Genomic DNA, 17665 nt, shown 5'->3' with positions numbered 1-17665 from the left:
CAAGTCCTATCTTGATCGTTTATTCACCATCAAAGACCTTGGGTCGGCTAAGTACTTTGTTGGGCTCGAGCTCGCTCGTTCCTCTCATGGTTTACACACCGAAAGTAAGTACCTACAGGATATTCTGGCTGACACCTCAATGCTTGATGCCAAACCTGCCTATACCCCATTGCCACTGGGACTCAAATTAGTGCTGGATGATGGTTCCTCACTTCATGATCCAAACCGCTTTTGGCAACTCGTTCGCCTCTTGTATCTCGGGTTTACTCGTCCAAACATTTCTTTTGCTGTCCAACAGCTCAGTCAATTCCTCTAAGCACCTCGCTCTTCTCATTGGGATGCTGCCCTTCACGTCCTTCGTTATTTGAAGGGGTCGCCATCCACTGGTTTGTTCTTTTCCTCCACTAGCTCCTCAACGCTCAGTGCCTACTCTGATACATCATGGACCTCTTGCCTTGACTCTCACCGCTCTTTCACTGGTTTTTGTGTCTTCCTTGAGTCATCCCTTATTTCTTAGAAGACCAAGAAACAAGCCACCGTCTCCAGATCATCCGCTGATGCCGAATTTTGGAGCATAGCCTCTACCGTGTGTGAGCTCCTCTGGATCTCCTACGTGCTGCATGGCCTCCATGTCTCAGTTCCCCTACCCATCTCTTTCTGGTGCGACAACAATGCTGCCCTCCACATCACCGCCAATCCAGTCTTTCATGAACGCACCAAACACCTCTACATTGACTGCCATATCGTTCGAGATCAGTTCAAACTCGGTTTCATCTCCCCTTCTCACATTCGTGGTTCTTATCAGGTCGTTGACCTCTTCACCAAGTCTCTTCCTGCCCCTATTTTCGGTCATTTTCTTTACAAGTTGGGGCTTGCTTCCTCGACTCCATCTTAAGGGGGGGCTGTAGCGAAGCGACCTCCACACGACAATACACAGCGACTTCCACACGACAACCTCCACATAGCGACCTCACCACTAGCGACCTATTTATCCTTAGTGTTTATATGTTCTGTGCTTTGTAGTTAGTCTGTTACATTCTTGTTATAGCTAGTCAGTTAGTTTGTCACACAATTATGCAAGTTGTTAGGGTAGTTAGTTTCTCTCTTGTATATATACTGGCCATTTACTGTATATTCTGATTGAATTTGTTCAGTAATATACTACCCTTTTTTACCATAAATACCCTATCATGGTTGCAGCACTGTGGTTTTACTTTAGAAATGTACAGTAATCACTACTAACGTACCATAATTTATACAATCTATTAAAAGGAGAGTATTTGTTTGGTATCTTTTTATTTATCTATTTTTTAATATTTTATTTATTCACTAACTTTCCAGGTCCCACTATGTGTTTTGATAGTTTTCTAATTTAATCTTAATGCATTTTCTTGTTACCATTTTTTTTATAAAATTAATATTATTTTATTATTTTATTTATAATTTACTGAATAATAAATATTTTATTTTAAATAATATTATAAAATTTTCACTCAAATAAGATGAAACACAAATTACTAATTTACAAAGAAAAAAGAAAAACACATTCAAGAAGATAGAATGAAAATGAATTTGGATGAGAGTACTATCTCTTACGTTGGTCTTATGACTTGCTTACAGTTTTGTTAATATTTTTTTACAATCTTTGTAATATGGTGAAGAATTGCGGTATTACTAGAGAAAAGAGGTCGGTGGATGGTGGTGATTGAAGAAGGTCATGTGGAGTGATATTTTAGAATTACATCCCCCTTTTATAAAATTTAGTTTAATTATACAAAAAAATTGGTGATTTGAGAAATTATATCTTAATGTGTTCAAGAAGAAAGAATCACAAAAACAACTTTCATTCTCATTCACTTTCTCTGAAGAAAAGATACAGTGTTTGCTGTAAATATATACAGCAGGAAGAAATGAAATGTGGTTACTCATAACCAAACTTACAATGGCTAGTAAGAAAGTGTCAACAACTAATAGGAGCGTGCGAAGCCTAAAAACGTTTACAATAGCACAAACTAAAAACGCAGGAAGAGAGCCACTAATAAGGCGCATTTTTCACACTAAGGCGTTAGTGTCAATAAGTCTGACAATAGCGATTTCTTCATGCCTTAGTTGAATTGCAATTTCTTCTCCGTCTTCAAGCTCCAGGCTGCAACTGAGTTCTGTAACAGAGGGATAGTTGCAGATTTTTGTCATAATTTTCTCATCCCCTGCTCAAGCTGGACTTACAGTAAAATTAATTAAGTCCAGCTTGTCGAGCAAAGTATGAAATAGAGGACCAGTCAAGGCTTTTGTGAAGATGTCTGCTAATTGATCCTTGGACCGAGCATGAGTAGGTGCAAGAAAACCAGACTGATAATGATCTCGAACCAAATGACAATCGATTTCAAGGTGTTTTGTTCTTTCATGGAATACAGGATTACTGACAATGTGCAAAGCGGCACGATTATCACAGTAGAAAGGAATAGGACATGGCACTTGAAATCCCAAGTCTTCAATTAAGGATACAATCCAAACCAATTCACAAGCAGTTGATCCCATTGCTCTATATTCAGCTTCAGCCGTAGACCTTGAAACTGTATTTTGTTTCTTGGTCTTCCAAGATATCAGTCCCTTCCCCAAGAAGACACAATATCCAGTCAATGATCTCCTGCTATCTGGACATGATGCCCAATCTGCATCACAGTATGCAGTGATGTCACAACCAGTATTTGCAGGAAAAAAAAAGACCTTTTTGTGTTGTACCCTTCAAATATCTAACCACATGTGTAGTTGCATCCATATGGCTTTGGCATGGAAGCTGTAGGTATTGACTTAATTGTTGCACAACATGTGAAATGTCTGGCCTGGTGAAGTTCAAATATAAGAGTCTGCCCACAAGTCTTCTGTAAATGGCTGGATGTGGCAGAACTTGATCTGTGGCAGAGTTGAGCTTGATCCCAGGTAAAAGGGTGTTAGCAGCTCAAGCTTCTGTCAACTTCAGGTCCTTAATAATATTTGATATGTACTTACTTTGTGTAAGTGTGATCCCTTAAACTGCTCGAGCAATTTCTAATCCAAGAAAGCACCTAGCAGGTCCTAGATCCTTGATGGTAAACATATTAAGATAATCTTTCACCTCACCAATTAATGTTGAAGATGTTCCTGCAAGAAGATTGTCATCAACATAAACTAATAAAGCAAGAAATCCTTGAGGAGAGTTTTTAGTAAACAAACAGTAGTCGTTTTTGGATTGCATAAATCCAAAAGATTTCAACTTTGAAGTGAATCCACAGTTCCACTGTCTTGATGCCTTTTTGAGTCCATATATGGACTTCTTGAGTCTGCAAACATGGCCTGTTGGAACCATATAACCCTTGGGTGGTTCCATGTATAGTTCTTCATCCAAGTTCCCATGAAGGAACACATTGTTTACACCTAATTGATGTAATTTTCATCCAGTTGCAGCTGCAAGTGCAATGAGTGTTCTTACTGAAACTACCTTGGCAACTGGAGAAAAACTTTCAAGATAATCGATGCCTTCTATTTGGTTGTAGCCTTTGGCTACCAACCTAGCCTTATGTCTATCAATTGATCCATCTGGCTTGAATTTTAGTTTGAAAATCCATCTACAACCAATAGGTTTCTTGTCTGGTGGAAGTCGAGTAATATCCATGTATGGTTATCCTCTAAAGCATTAATTTCTGACTGCATTGCTTCATTCCATTTTGGTTTTGATGTTGCTTCTTCATATGTAAATGGTTCCTAAAAAGGTGAGATAGAAGCCACAAAAATAGCATATGCTGCAGCAATAGAGGAAACATTAGTATTGTCAGAAAGATAACATATAAAATCTGACATCCAAGCAGGTTTGGATGTAATCCTATCTGATCTTCTAAGCGTAGGAACAGACATCATATCATCAGGATGTTGGTCTTCCTCCTTTTCATTTAAGACATTAGAATCTAACAGAATGTCTTCACTGTGTTCACTTAACGGCAAGGGGATAGAGTAATCTGTAGGTTCCACAAGTTCATTTTTATAAGGGAACTCATTTTCATAAAACACCACATCTCTGCTGACTAATGTGACTTTATTCTCTATGTCAAAGAGCTTATAGCCTTTCTGTCCTTGAGCATATCCAATGAAAATGCATTTTACAGCCCTATGATCAAATTTGGACTTAAGGGGTTGAGTGTTAGTAGCATTGCAGAGACATCCAAAGACTTTCATATTGAAATAAGAGACAGGCTTGTTGTACAGTTTTTCATAGGGTGTTTGCCACTTTAAAACAACAGAAGGGAGTCTATTAATGATGTAAGTGGCAGTTAATATGGCTTCAGTCCAGAAGATTGAAGGTAAGGAAGCTTGAAACATCAAAGCCCTTGCAATTTGTAAAAGATGTTTATGTTTTCTTTCAACCACCCCATTTTGTTGAGGGGTGTAGACACAAGTCTTATGATGGATGATACCTTCATTTTTAAAAAATTCTTGACACCCTTTATTCAAAAAGTCACTTTCATTGTCAGTTCTAACAATTTTAATTCTCTTGTTGTATTGAGTAAGAACCATTTTTTGAAAGAAAATGAGCAATGATAAAGTATCTGTTTTGTGTTTCATCAAGAAAGTCCATGTACTCCTACTGCAGTCATCTACAACAGTCATCATATAAACACAATTTGAAATAGAAGGCTGATTGTAATGTCCCCACAAGTCTATGTGGAGAAGATCAAAGATATCAGTAGCATTAGTATCACTAGGGATAAAGGGTAATCTGTGTTGTTTTGCCAAAGGACAGATATCACAAACATGCTTTTTGTCATAATGTTCAGTTAACAAAGGAATATGTGTCATTACATTTTCAGAGGAATGATCCAATCTCTTATGCCACAATTGGAAATCATTATTCACAGTAAAACAACAAGAATGATCCATTTTCTTTTCAAAACAATTGACAACATCTTTAGTAAAAGATGCTGGTTCTAAAAAATATAGTTTTTCTATGGATCTTCCTACTGCAAATATTGTTTTAATTCTGAGGTCCTGCAAAATACACAGAGTGTCAGTAAAGAGAAAGGTTATAGAATTGCTACAACACATCTTACTAACAGAAAGTAAGTTGTGTTTTAATCTTGGAACATAAAGAACTGCTGTTATATGCAGATTTTCTGATAATGCTATATCTCCAACCCCTTTGATTATTTGTTTAGAACCATCTGCTAAATATATAAAAGATTCAGTGTCTAATGATGTAAAAGAATGAAACAGATTTGAATCTTTACACATATGGTTTGAAGCTCCACTGTCCATAATCCATATGTTTTTATCCAAGGAATTATAAGGGGGTTTGGGTAATAGATTACCTGAAAATTGATCAAAAGGACTCTTGATGAGATTATTTTCTGTGATGAGTTTTTGAAACTCAGTCTTGATCAGGTCTGAAATATCTTTCTTGTTCAGTGTATCTCCAGTTCCAGTCATCACTGGTTTATCACTGTCCATTATGCTGAAAGCTTGATTGATGCTACCCTGATTTTTCTTCTTTTCAACAAGGGTCTTGTACCAATCAGGATAACCATATATCTCAAAGCATGTGCTTTTGAGATGTCCAGTCTTGCCACATTCTTGACAAATCATATTCTATTTTTCTGTCACTGTCTTCTTTCTTTGTGCATTTCTTGGATTGAAACTTGTAGTTCTTTTGAAATCTTTCACTTACATTACTATGTTATGCATAGAGTCAGTATTGTCAATGTTTTCCCTCTGCTTTTCAACTCTCAATACCATTGAGTAGGCTTTACTGACACTAGGTAATGGCTCCATAATCAAGATCTGATTTCTAATGTGATCAAAACTCTCATGTAATCCAGTTAAAAATTGCATGAGTTGAGTGGTGAAGTTGAAATCCGCACAAGCCTTTGACGCTTTACATTCACATTGGGGTAGTGGATTAAGACATGCAAGCTCATCCCACAATCTTTTCAGTTTGGCATAATAATCTGTAACTGAAGAATTTTCTTAAGTTATAGATCCTATTTCTCTTTGCACGTGATATATCATAGGCCCATTACTCTCTCCAAAATGTTTTTCTAATTCTACCCAAAGTTTTCTAGCAGAATTAGTGAAAAGAAAATTTTATGCAATACTTTTGGAGACAGAACTAAGAATCCAAGAAGTGACAAGACAGTCATTTCTTACCCATTGTTTGTAATCATCTGAGTTCTTTTGAGGTTTTTCACTTTCTCCATCGATATACTCCATCTTCATCTTGGCCCCTAATGCAACTCTCATGGCTTTACTCCAGGAAAGATAATTCTTTCCATTCAAGACTGAGGAGACCAGTGATGTGCCAGTATTTTCTGATATCTGCATCCTGATGAGCTCTGCTTCATCAAGATTTTTCTTGGTATTACTCATTTGATTTCTTGCGTAGATGTGTAATGAAACTACACCCTGAATTTCATCAAGAATTTTTGAAGAACTGAGGCGAAAGAACGAGAACCATTCATTAATGGCTCTGGTACCATGTCTAGAAGAAAGAATCACAAAAACAACTTTCATTCTCATTCAATTTCTCTGAAGAAAAGATACAGTGTTTGCTGTAAATATATACAGCAGGAAGAAATGAAAGGTGATTACTCATAACCAAACTTACAACGGCTAGTAAGAAAGTGTCAACAACTAATAGAAGCGCGCGGAGCCTAAAAACGTTTACAAGAGCATGAACTAAAAACGCAGGAAGAGAGCCACTAATAAAGGCGCATTTTTCACACTAAGGTGTTAGTCAATAAGTCTAACAATAGCGATTTCTTCATGCCCTAGTTGAATTGCAATTTCTTCTCCGTCTTCAAGCTCCAGGTCCTGCAACTGAGTTCTGTAACAGAGGGATAGTTGCAGATTTTTGTCATACTTTTGTCAAATGTGTATTTTTATTTAATAATTAGATTCATTCATAATTAAAATTCACAAAATTTATGGATATCAACAAAAATGAAAATGCATACTTATTCCCAATTTATTTAACTTACAATAAGTTTATAAGTCAATCGGGGGTAAAATGAATTTTGTTCAATCTTTTTTGCCATTTTTGCAAATTTCATGAATTTTGCTAACATATGAATCAATTTGTTGGACGGAAACAAACGTCAGGAATATCAGGTATAATTTTTCAAACTACAGGAAATCCACATGTAACTACACCAAAACCTTAAGGGAGGACAATATAATTATCCCCTTTAAATAAGTTTCGCCAAACAAGCCCTTAGAGCTTCTCGGGGGGAAAAGAATATAAAAGTAGGGATAATTATATTTACACCTCTGACATATGGTCTATTTACACAAATCTCTCATGCCTTTTGAAAAAATTACAGATAAAACCTATTGAAATATCAACAGCATTTACGCAAGCTACCCGTGCATTTCGAAAAATTACATGTACACCCACCAGAACGTCTATAATATTTCAGAAAATACCTTATATTTCGACTACATCTATAATTTTGCAAAAGAAATGATTAATTTATATAAATATACCATAAATCAAATATATAAATATAATTATCTATAAAAGTAAGTAAAGATTTATTTTAAACCCATCATGGATTTTTGAAGAACAGACATTAATAAATCATTGTCTTGTAATGTAATATCAATATCTAAAGTGCTCCCGTGACAAATTAAAGACCTTGTCGTCTCACATTTCATTGTTCGTGTATCATTTTATTTAAATTTGGACACGACAAATGACTTGTCGGATATTTCTTGTTTTTTTTTTTTTTTTGGTCGTGAGTAAGTTTTTTAAATTTAATTTTTAAATCTCTTGCAACTTACAATTATTCGAATGCGATATTCACTTGTTTATTTTCTAATATACAAAATGAAAAAAAAAATGGTTATTCGGTAACATTACCAAAAAATAGGTTTTACTTACTAATCTATTTTTCTTGTACCAAATATGAGAAAATATTTGAAATTTATTTTTTTTCCAATCATACCAAACAACTTTAAAAAATAAAAAGAAGTTAATATTTACATCCTCTAATGTATGGTCTATTTACACAAACCCCTCATACCTTAGGAAAAATATACGTACACTCACAAAAACGTCAACGTTACTTACACAAAACACTCCTATTTTTTAAAAATTACATGTATACCCAAAGAAACGTCTACAAATTACACAAACTATCTCATTTTTTTACCGTTTGAGGTAATTTATGTAAATAGATCTTATACAAATATAATTGTTCCCAAAAAAAAATAGTATTCTCTTCTATCTCCTCGCGTTTTCACTTCCCCTCTAACCAAACCAAACGAAACCTTAACTTGTTTGTGCATCAAACGACAGTTTCAGAGTTATATCATGACATCTTCATATCTAATACTGCACAAAAATATGTTTTCTATAATTTCATAATTAGAATATTTCCTTTCAATGTATTTAATCCCACATGAATACTGTTTCTCATATATATATATATATATATATATATATATATAGTTATTTTTGTGGAGAATTAATTAGTTTACTAGCCATGTGCTTTCATGTGATGTTTGTTTACAACTGACAATAATTGATTGTAAGAAAACAATACTATGTCCAATACAGACAAAACAACTGGTAAATTGAGACCAGTTTTAGTATTATAATTTTTTAATTAAAAAAACCGAAATTCAATGAATTTGGTCTGCATGAGTCGTTGGATTTAGTATTTTCGCAAAGTTTGCTTTTCTTTTTGTTAAAGGATGATTACACTGTACTTCCATATAAATTTTAATAATATAAAAAATTATATTTAATATTCTTGATTTTTTTTCCATTTAATAAATAAATCCATTTCTCTGTATAATTTACAGAATTCACTATATAAGATCAGCAAAAATAATTCAATATATTTATCTCGAATTGACTTGCATACTTATTGTAAGTCAAAAAATTATTTCATGACCAAACTACTGTTATTAGGGTGATAATAAACCTCCTCCTCACATGTATTAGCGAGTGAAGATGTACAAGGATAGTTATGTTAGAAAATATTTATTTGACCTGCAATAGGTTAGTAATAAATCAATATTGAGTAATTATGGATTTTCGCTGAAAATTTTTACTGATATCAGCCAATGCCATGAATTTTGACTGATAAATGGATCTATTTATTAAATAAAAATAAATATTATAAAAATTAGATGTAATTTTATAAACTATATAAAATCTATATAATTATATTAAATTTTAAGAGAGAACAACGTAGTTATCCTTTCTTTATGACACAGACTCCAGTAGCATGATTAATGATATCGTTTTCAATCTAATTAAGTGATTTGAGACATTGAACCAGAGCTATGCCAAACAGCGACTTTCATCCAAATTGAAGGAAGTAAGAACGACTCAAGAAATAAAGAAATGAGGATTGATTTGATTTAATTAAAGTCGGCTTTTTCTTTAGTCTTTTTTTTTTTATTTGAAGGAGGAAGTATTATTAATTAAAATAATTTGATTATAGTTATTATTATCAATACCTAACAAAGATAATTACAACAATCATATCCTGATCAATAATATCGAATAAATAAAATCTACACAATATATGTTAATACAACAGACAATACCTACTATACAGTAGAACAACACTACACGCATATAATGGAGTTCGAACCCATGACCTCTAAGGTCAAGGGGCTTTATCCTTAATTTTATCTGCTGAATATTGATACAAACTTGGGTCTATGAAACAGTTAAAAAAGATCATTCTGATTATCAGCTTTTAGCTTTAAAAGAAACAGTAAATTATATTGATATTTTTTGAGTTTAGATTTAATTACGCAAATATTTCCTACCACTTATACAATTATGAGTATATATTTAGATGTTGTAATTGTAATTACAAGTACACTTCCTATTCAGTGACGGAATTTTACACAAACTCTCTATGAGGTGCATTACACTATTTAACACCCCTTTAAAAAGTAAAGGGATTTGTGTAATTTGACCTAATTTCAAAGAGTGTTGATGCAATTCCCTTAAAAGAAGTGTATTTTTTGAAGTATCACTTCTGCTTTTTGGAACTACTTCTGCTGGTTTAGCTTTTCTGTAAATAAATTTAAATTTTATTTTGGATTCCTTTACATCTTTTACAATAATTCTAATTCCATTTTAGTGTTTTTTAATCAATTAAGCTCTTTCAGATATTTTTCTCAAATACCATCAATTTAGCTTTTATTTACTTCTCGTTATTTTTATAGAACACTTTCAACTTTTTATTCTAGTATCGTTCCTAATTTTTCTACAACGGCACTTCTTTAAGAAATAAAAGCTCTTCCAAATACTCCGTAAATCTAGGTCTTGATCGGAGTCAAGAATAACTCTCATTTGTCATGAGAAAGTGTGTGGAGATTGTTGGTTGGGATCCCACAATAAAAAAGTCGTGAGTTCCGATTTTATGGATAATGGACATAGACATTTAGTTTTAATAGTGGTGTATTGTTTATTTATTTATTTTGAAATTGTTGGTATGTTGTTTCTTCGTTTGCTTTGAATTATTGATTGATTTAAAAATACTAATATATTACGTATTAAATATTGTAATGGTCGATGTATTTCCAAAAAGAAAAAAAAGTGTGTGGATGTATTATGGTACTACGTGTTTTTTCTTTTTTTTTTTTTGAAATAAAATTCGATATATTATTACATCATTCATTATATTCGAACTTAAATACTAATTTAACACATTGATCTTTCTAAATGTATGGACACTCTAAACAATTACTCGATGTAGTGTTGAACACAAATACGGGCACGAGTCGAACTTGTATTAGAGACGGTATTCGCATGTCCAAAAATATAAAATAAAAAATAATGGACACGGTGTTGAACACGTCTAGAATTTTTTTATAAATTTAAAAAAAATTGAGTTGCCTTTTAAAAAAGAAAGAGTTTAAGGTTTAATAAAAAAAAAAAAAGGAATTAATTCGCTCCTTCGAAACTAAATGTTGTGGAATAAAATTACTAAAAAATTTGAGAGATGGTTTTGATGATTTAATTAATTTAGATATATTAGAAGTTTTTTATTGTGTAAGTTTTAAAATAAATTAATTATTTATATTTTAAGCCATATTTTATTAAGAATTTAGGTGTAAGATATGCTTGTGTTTTTATTTATCTTGATATCTTTTATATTACATATTTTAATTTTATAAAAAATTAAAAAAAATAATTAATAAAAAATATATTATATGATTTGCGTCAATTAATTAAATATATCACCACATTTTTAACATATCGTATCTGTATTGTCGTATCCGTGTTCTTACATTATAACCCGCTTCCAAACAAAGGTGTATTTGTTTAGAGGAATCGTGTAAAGCAGCTGGACCTTTATGGCGCCCCTGGTTTTGGCATTGCCACCGACCGCGCCGCACACTCCACTCCACTGCGCCAATGCTCATGTGATTTCCAAATTCCCGTGGCTCATTTTATTTTATTTTTTTATTTTAAATATCATTCGATACATTAACAATTAATGAAATATATTAATAATTTTAAATTAAATATATTTTTTGAAAAAGTAATAAATGAAACTGAAACCCTTGTGATCCCCAATTCTATCATTTGACAACACCTTAATTAATTTTAATGAATTTACTAATAATTGTTCAATTATAGAAAATTGATTTTCATAATCCATTCTCCTTAATTGTCGATGATTTGGTGACGTTATAAAAAAAATATGATTTTTTATCATGATTATCAACAATTAAAGGTAAAAAAAATTACGGTGAATATTAATTAGAACAAATTATAATGAGCTTTTTTGAGGTTTAATATAATTATAAATATTTTCTTATTATTTGAAAAATTATTACTACTACTCTGATTTTAACGGCCGCCGTTAGTCTTAGTTAGATTTTTATCTATTTTATGGGATGAACTGACAAAAATGATCTTATAGACTTAAAATTATTGATTTTTTAAAATTTTATAAAAAAAAAAATTTAGACTAAATGAATATTGGTTTTTCAAATTTTTAAAATTTTCCATCCACCCCATTCGATTTTTTTTATAATTTTTATTTCTATTTTCTTAAAAATACAATAAGGCAAAAATTGACAATTCCAAACCTCCATTTAAGGATTACATAATTTCATCAGATATAAAGGGATTATTTTTAATTTTTCAAACAATGAGGGGTATTCGTAATGACAAATTTCAAGAGAGTTCGTTGTACTTTATCATATTAATTGATTATGACTATGCAGTGACTACCAATCGTTGTTTTTACAGGTAATACTGTTAAAATATTAATCATAGTTAAAATCATAATAATTGTATGCTTAAATATGGTTATTTTTTTTTCTTGTTTAAGAAAAGTTATTGGTAATACAAATGGGGATATTTAGAAACTGACTGAAAAATTAGTTACTAAAGAGCAGAAATAAAATTATTAGCAGAAAGAATAGCTAATACCTGGAATTACTTTTAAAAAGGGTGAATAATAATTTATTTCCATGTGATATTGAAAATGAGCACATGAATCCCCTATGAAAAAAATATAGCAATTTACCCCCTATACTTTTTAAAATGAAGCAATTTACCTCCCTATAAATTGTTTAATTTTAAAAAATATAGAGAGGTAAATTATTGTAATTTAAAAAATACAGGAAGGTAGATTGCTATTTATTTTTTTATAAGGGGATAATTTGCTTATTTGCGATATTACAGAAGGGTTGCTTGCATTTTTTTTTTCCTTTTAAAAATATACCTTCGACCTATTTGGATAGTTTAATATTAGAGAGGATTTGAAATTCTTAATCTTCTTTTGAATTATATTTTGTGGTATTATAAATTCAAAATCATTTAGTATAAAATATTTTGATTTTTTTTTCGAAACTGTCCAAATCAAAATTCTACCATTCAAATGTAACATAATATTACTTAATTAACTTTAATTGTAATTAATTAATTAGCACTCTTATTAAATTTTTGCTAGCAGAGGTTTATATGAACTTATAAAAAGTGGTTAAAATTTCTTATACATTGTGTTTGGATTAATGGACTTGAGAATAGAAATTTTAAAATCCTAGTAACAATTTCTTTGCATTTATTTAGGTAATTATTTAATAGGAAGACTTTCAATCATTCAACTCTATTTTTTAATTAAATTTTACAAAGGGGAAAAATGCGAGCAACCCCTTGTGATATTGCAAATGAGCAAATTACCTCCTTATGAAAAAATAAATAGCGATTTACCTCCCTTTATTTTTTAAAAATACAACAATTTACTCCCCTATGATTTTTAAAATGAAGTAATTTACCTCCTTGTATAAAGAGATAAATTACTTCATTTTAAAAAGTATGGGGGAGTAAATTGCAATATATTTTTTATAAGGGGGTAATGTGCTCATTTTTCAATATCATAGGGGGATAAATTGCTATTCATCCTTTTGTAAAGTATTGATGGATCTCATGTTATATAGATATAAAGTCATTCGAAAATCTTTCTCTAGATTCCTCTTTTAAATCCAAATTCTTTGATCCAAATGTAGTCTGAATTAACATTCGACAACTGTAAGTTCATCCAAATAATTTAAACTTTTTTTATGTGCGCATGCTTCTCTCATTGGTAACAGATCAGGAGTTTGAAACTGAAGACCTTCTTTGCATCAGAATAAAATCATGAGACTTTTACAAAGTTAGAACGGACAATACCTCAAGGAATGCGGCTCCGACCGTATCGCCCACTATATCATTTGATGCCATTTGTGGGAATAAAGCCATGTGCTCATCCAAAGCTCCACTTCTTGGGGGCTGAGAATGTAAGCAGACATTCTATATTGATTGCAGGCAAGGACTTTGAATCACTTAACTAGAATCGCAATACCTTCTTTTTCTAGTCAAGTGTATTTTTTAAAAAATACCATAAAACTCATATAAAATTAAAACCGATAATAGTAGAGATAATGAACACCGATCAACTCATAAAGCACGTCAATTTCAATAATAAACTTGTAAATTTAACAAGCGGGAACGTGGAAGTTTCATAAAATGGATAAGCTCTTTGAATCATTCAAGGATCTGAGCATGCTAGTCTCCTTCCAATTATTTAGGTTTGATTAATGCCAAAAGTTCAATAAAATATGATAGCATTTAGCGTCTTATCAACGCTCAATATTGCTTTGCTTCATGATTAAGTGCTTAGCTCATTTTTTAATTAATTAAAATATATTATTATGTGTCCTAAAATATTTTGTACTCATTTCCAAAAATTATAGATGCAGTTTAACGTTATTTTAGTTATTTCGTGAATTGGAGGCCGGCATTATCTTTCTTTTTGAATTCAAGCTGGCTTCAATGGCCAATTCAAATGCAACACATTGTCAAGTGGAGAGTTTGACTAGAATGGCGCATTTAAGGGTGTGTTTGGCCGAGCTTCTAAAAAATATTTTTTAACTTTGGATTCCAAATAAATATTTTTAAATTATTTGTGATATCAGCTTGTACTTATAAATTTATAAGAAAAACGTTTTTAGGTCAAAAGTTAGAGGTACACTGGGGGTTGGTTTTAGCTGCTTTGGATTTTTTTGTAAATAAATCCAACTTTATTTGTTATTACTTCACCCTCATTATAATAATTTTAATTCAATTTTACCTTTTTTAATTTATTCTTAAAATTGCATATCTAAAATTAATATTAAATTTTTTAAATAATTTGAATAATTTAGCAATGATAAAATTTAGGCTTTCACATATTAAATATTTTAGAATTTTTATATTTTATTTGCTATATTACCTAATTATATTATCCCTGTATCATTCAAAAATATAAATTATGGCCATGATTAATTAATAAAATATTTTTTTTATGAGTAATACTCAGTGAGAGCACTATTAAATTAAACAATCACTTTTTCTTATTAATAGTTTAAAACAATATAAATATACTGACCGAAAGATAATTTCTTATATTTTGTGGAAAATAATTATTAATGACAAAAAATAAGTGCAAATATAAGAAAAAATATTATCTTTTTAATAAATGAGGACAGAATGATCTTTAGTCAATTAATTTTTTTTTTAAGCACTATCTAATTTAGCTTTTGTCTGTTTTTCACTTTTTTTTACAAATACTACCCACTTTTGATTCTACTATTATGCGAGTGCTTGCAAAAACTTCTACTTTTAAAGAAGCGATTTTTATGGAAAATGTTGAAAGTTGTAATAGAATCAAAAGTGAGTAGTATTTGTAAAAAATATAAAAAGCAAAGAAAAGCTAAATTGAATAATGTTTGAAGAAAAATCACTTCTAAAAGAAACTTAGTTGATGAAAGACTGTTGTATCCCTGTGTGTTAAAAAAATACTATCTTTTTTGCTTATTATTTCACTTATTATTTGTCACTATTAACTATTTTTCTACAAAGAATCATAAATTTTATTCCGATTAGTAGTTCATATTTATATTTTTCAAAATATTATAAAAAAATATTTAATTTAATAATGCTTCCACTAAGTAATATAATTATTGATTTACACACAATAATTAAACTTGCATGATTTTAAAAAATAATTAATGTATTAAATAATCAAATAATAATATGTGAAAGGAATAATATAGTTAGATGATGTGCACATAAAATACAGAAAACTTAAAATATTAAATATGTGAAAGTGCAAATTTAATTATTATTAAAATTTAAATTATTTGAAAATTTCTATATCAACTTTAAATATATTATTTTAAAAATAAATTTACAAACAATAAAGTTGTATTAAGACATATATAAAGATAAAGTAGTAAAAAGTAAAGTTGGATTTATTTATAAAAAAGCTAAAGGGGCTAAAAGCACCCTCCAAGGTGCTTTTAGCTTTTGGCCTAAAAAATCGCTAGCCATTTCAAAAGCAAAAGTTGGTATCCAAAATACTTCGAAAGTGCTTTTTTTAAGCCAAAAGCTGAAAAGCGCTTTTGTGATGCGCTCGCAAACACTTCTTATAACTTTTAACTTTTTCTATAATAATTACTTTTTTAAAAGTAGAAATTTCGCAAACATTCCCTTATTAAAAGATAACAAAAATTTAATATGAAACTGAATGGTAAAAACTCGTTTGATTCTGAATATTCAAAAAATTCCAAAAAAGATTATATTTTTTTCCCCACAAAACCCCTCGAGAAGAAAAGAAGGACGCAAAATAACTCCTCATTCAGGTGGCCTTTTGCTCTTTTCTTTTTTTGTGTTTTCAACGAAGGGGTTATTTGGTAATTTTTTCACAAAATATTTTTTTAAAAATATTGAGAATATTATAAGGAATAAATTGTATTAAATCCTAAATTAGTATCAAGGCTCGTGACAAAATAAACATAAATTTAATTGCTTGATCCTATAAATTAATATCGGTGATTAATTTACTTTTATAATAGTTTTTTTTTTTAAATATATTAGATGTTCTTGCACACAGTTTCTGTAAGCATATAAAAAAATTTATTGTATGAAATGAAAAGAAAAACAATTATGGAAAGATATAAACGTAATAGAGGTGAGGAGAAAGAAAGAAATTTCTGAGAAGAAAGAAATGTGGTGTAAGGTGAGAAAGAAAAAATAAATTATAATTGTGAGTTTATTGAAAATATGAAAGTTTGTGAGAAAAAAATATGGAGAAGGTGAGAGAAAAAATAAATTATAATTCTGTGTTTATTAAAAATATGGAAGTTTGTCAGAAAAAAAAATAGAGAATGTGAGAGAAAAAATAAATCATAATTGTGAGCTTATTAAAAATATGAAAATTTGTCAGAGAAAAAAATCATAAAAAAAATGTGAGAGAAAAATATATATTGTAAGGCAAAAAAAAAAAAAAAACACATGAAAAAGTGATAGAGAAACATAGAGTAGTGGGTCGAGAGTTTCCTTTTTTTTGTAATTAAGATATTATTAAAATAATATTGAAATTACTATGCTAACCATTTTTTTTAAAGGAAGAAATAAATTAAAAATAAATTTGAGTATTTAAAAATTGGTAAAAGAAAAAGATTTACTTTTATAGTTGTATAGATATTCGTTTGTTTTCATTGGATATATGCTTTTATATAGAAGTAGTTGTTTATATGTATACTTAACAAATTATTTTCATTAAGAAACAAAAAGATAACTGCAGGCAAAATAGACAAAATATATAATTATATATTGAAATTCGTCATCATTGTTAAACCTAACACGCTTCACTTAAATCATAAGTATTTGACATCATTAACAATAAAGAATAAAATTATCATTTTCGTTAAATAAAAAAGTATATTAATTTAATATCATTAAAATAAACTTATAGTCTTATCAATTAATTCAAACATATTTTCATTCTCGCACAAATATTTATATAGTATCAACAATATATATTTAGCGCTGGAAACTGAGAAAACATGACCAAACATGGGGGCTCCACCAAAAAATTGAACCATTTTAATTTTAATCAACTAGCCATTGTGCCACGCTGTTTCTACGTGCATATAATAAATTAACTTTTACACTTTAAAATATATTATACATAATAATAAAGTAACTAAACCAACATATCACATCTCAATAAATGAACAAATAAAATAAACTTAAAGATATTATCGATACAAAAAAAAATTGTGTCACGGTATTACAAACCGCCATTTGTGAGTGAAAGTATAGATATATAGATGAGAAGAAGAATTTGAG

The sequence above is a fragment of the Sesamum indicum genome, linkage group LG9 (genome assembly GCF_026168435.1).
Source record: "Sesamum indicum cultivar Baizhima isolate 11 linkage group LG9, ASM2616843v1, whole genome shotgun sequence".
In the NCBI taxonomy this organism is placed as follows: Eukaryota; Viridiplantae; Streptophyta; class Magnoliopsida; order Lamiales; family Pedaliaceae; genus Sesamum; species Sesamum indicum.
This window is presented reverse-complemented; position numbering follows the sequence as displayed.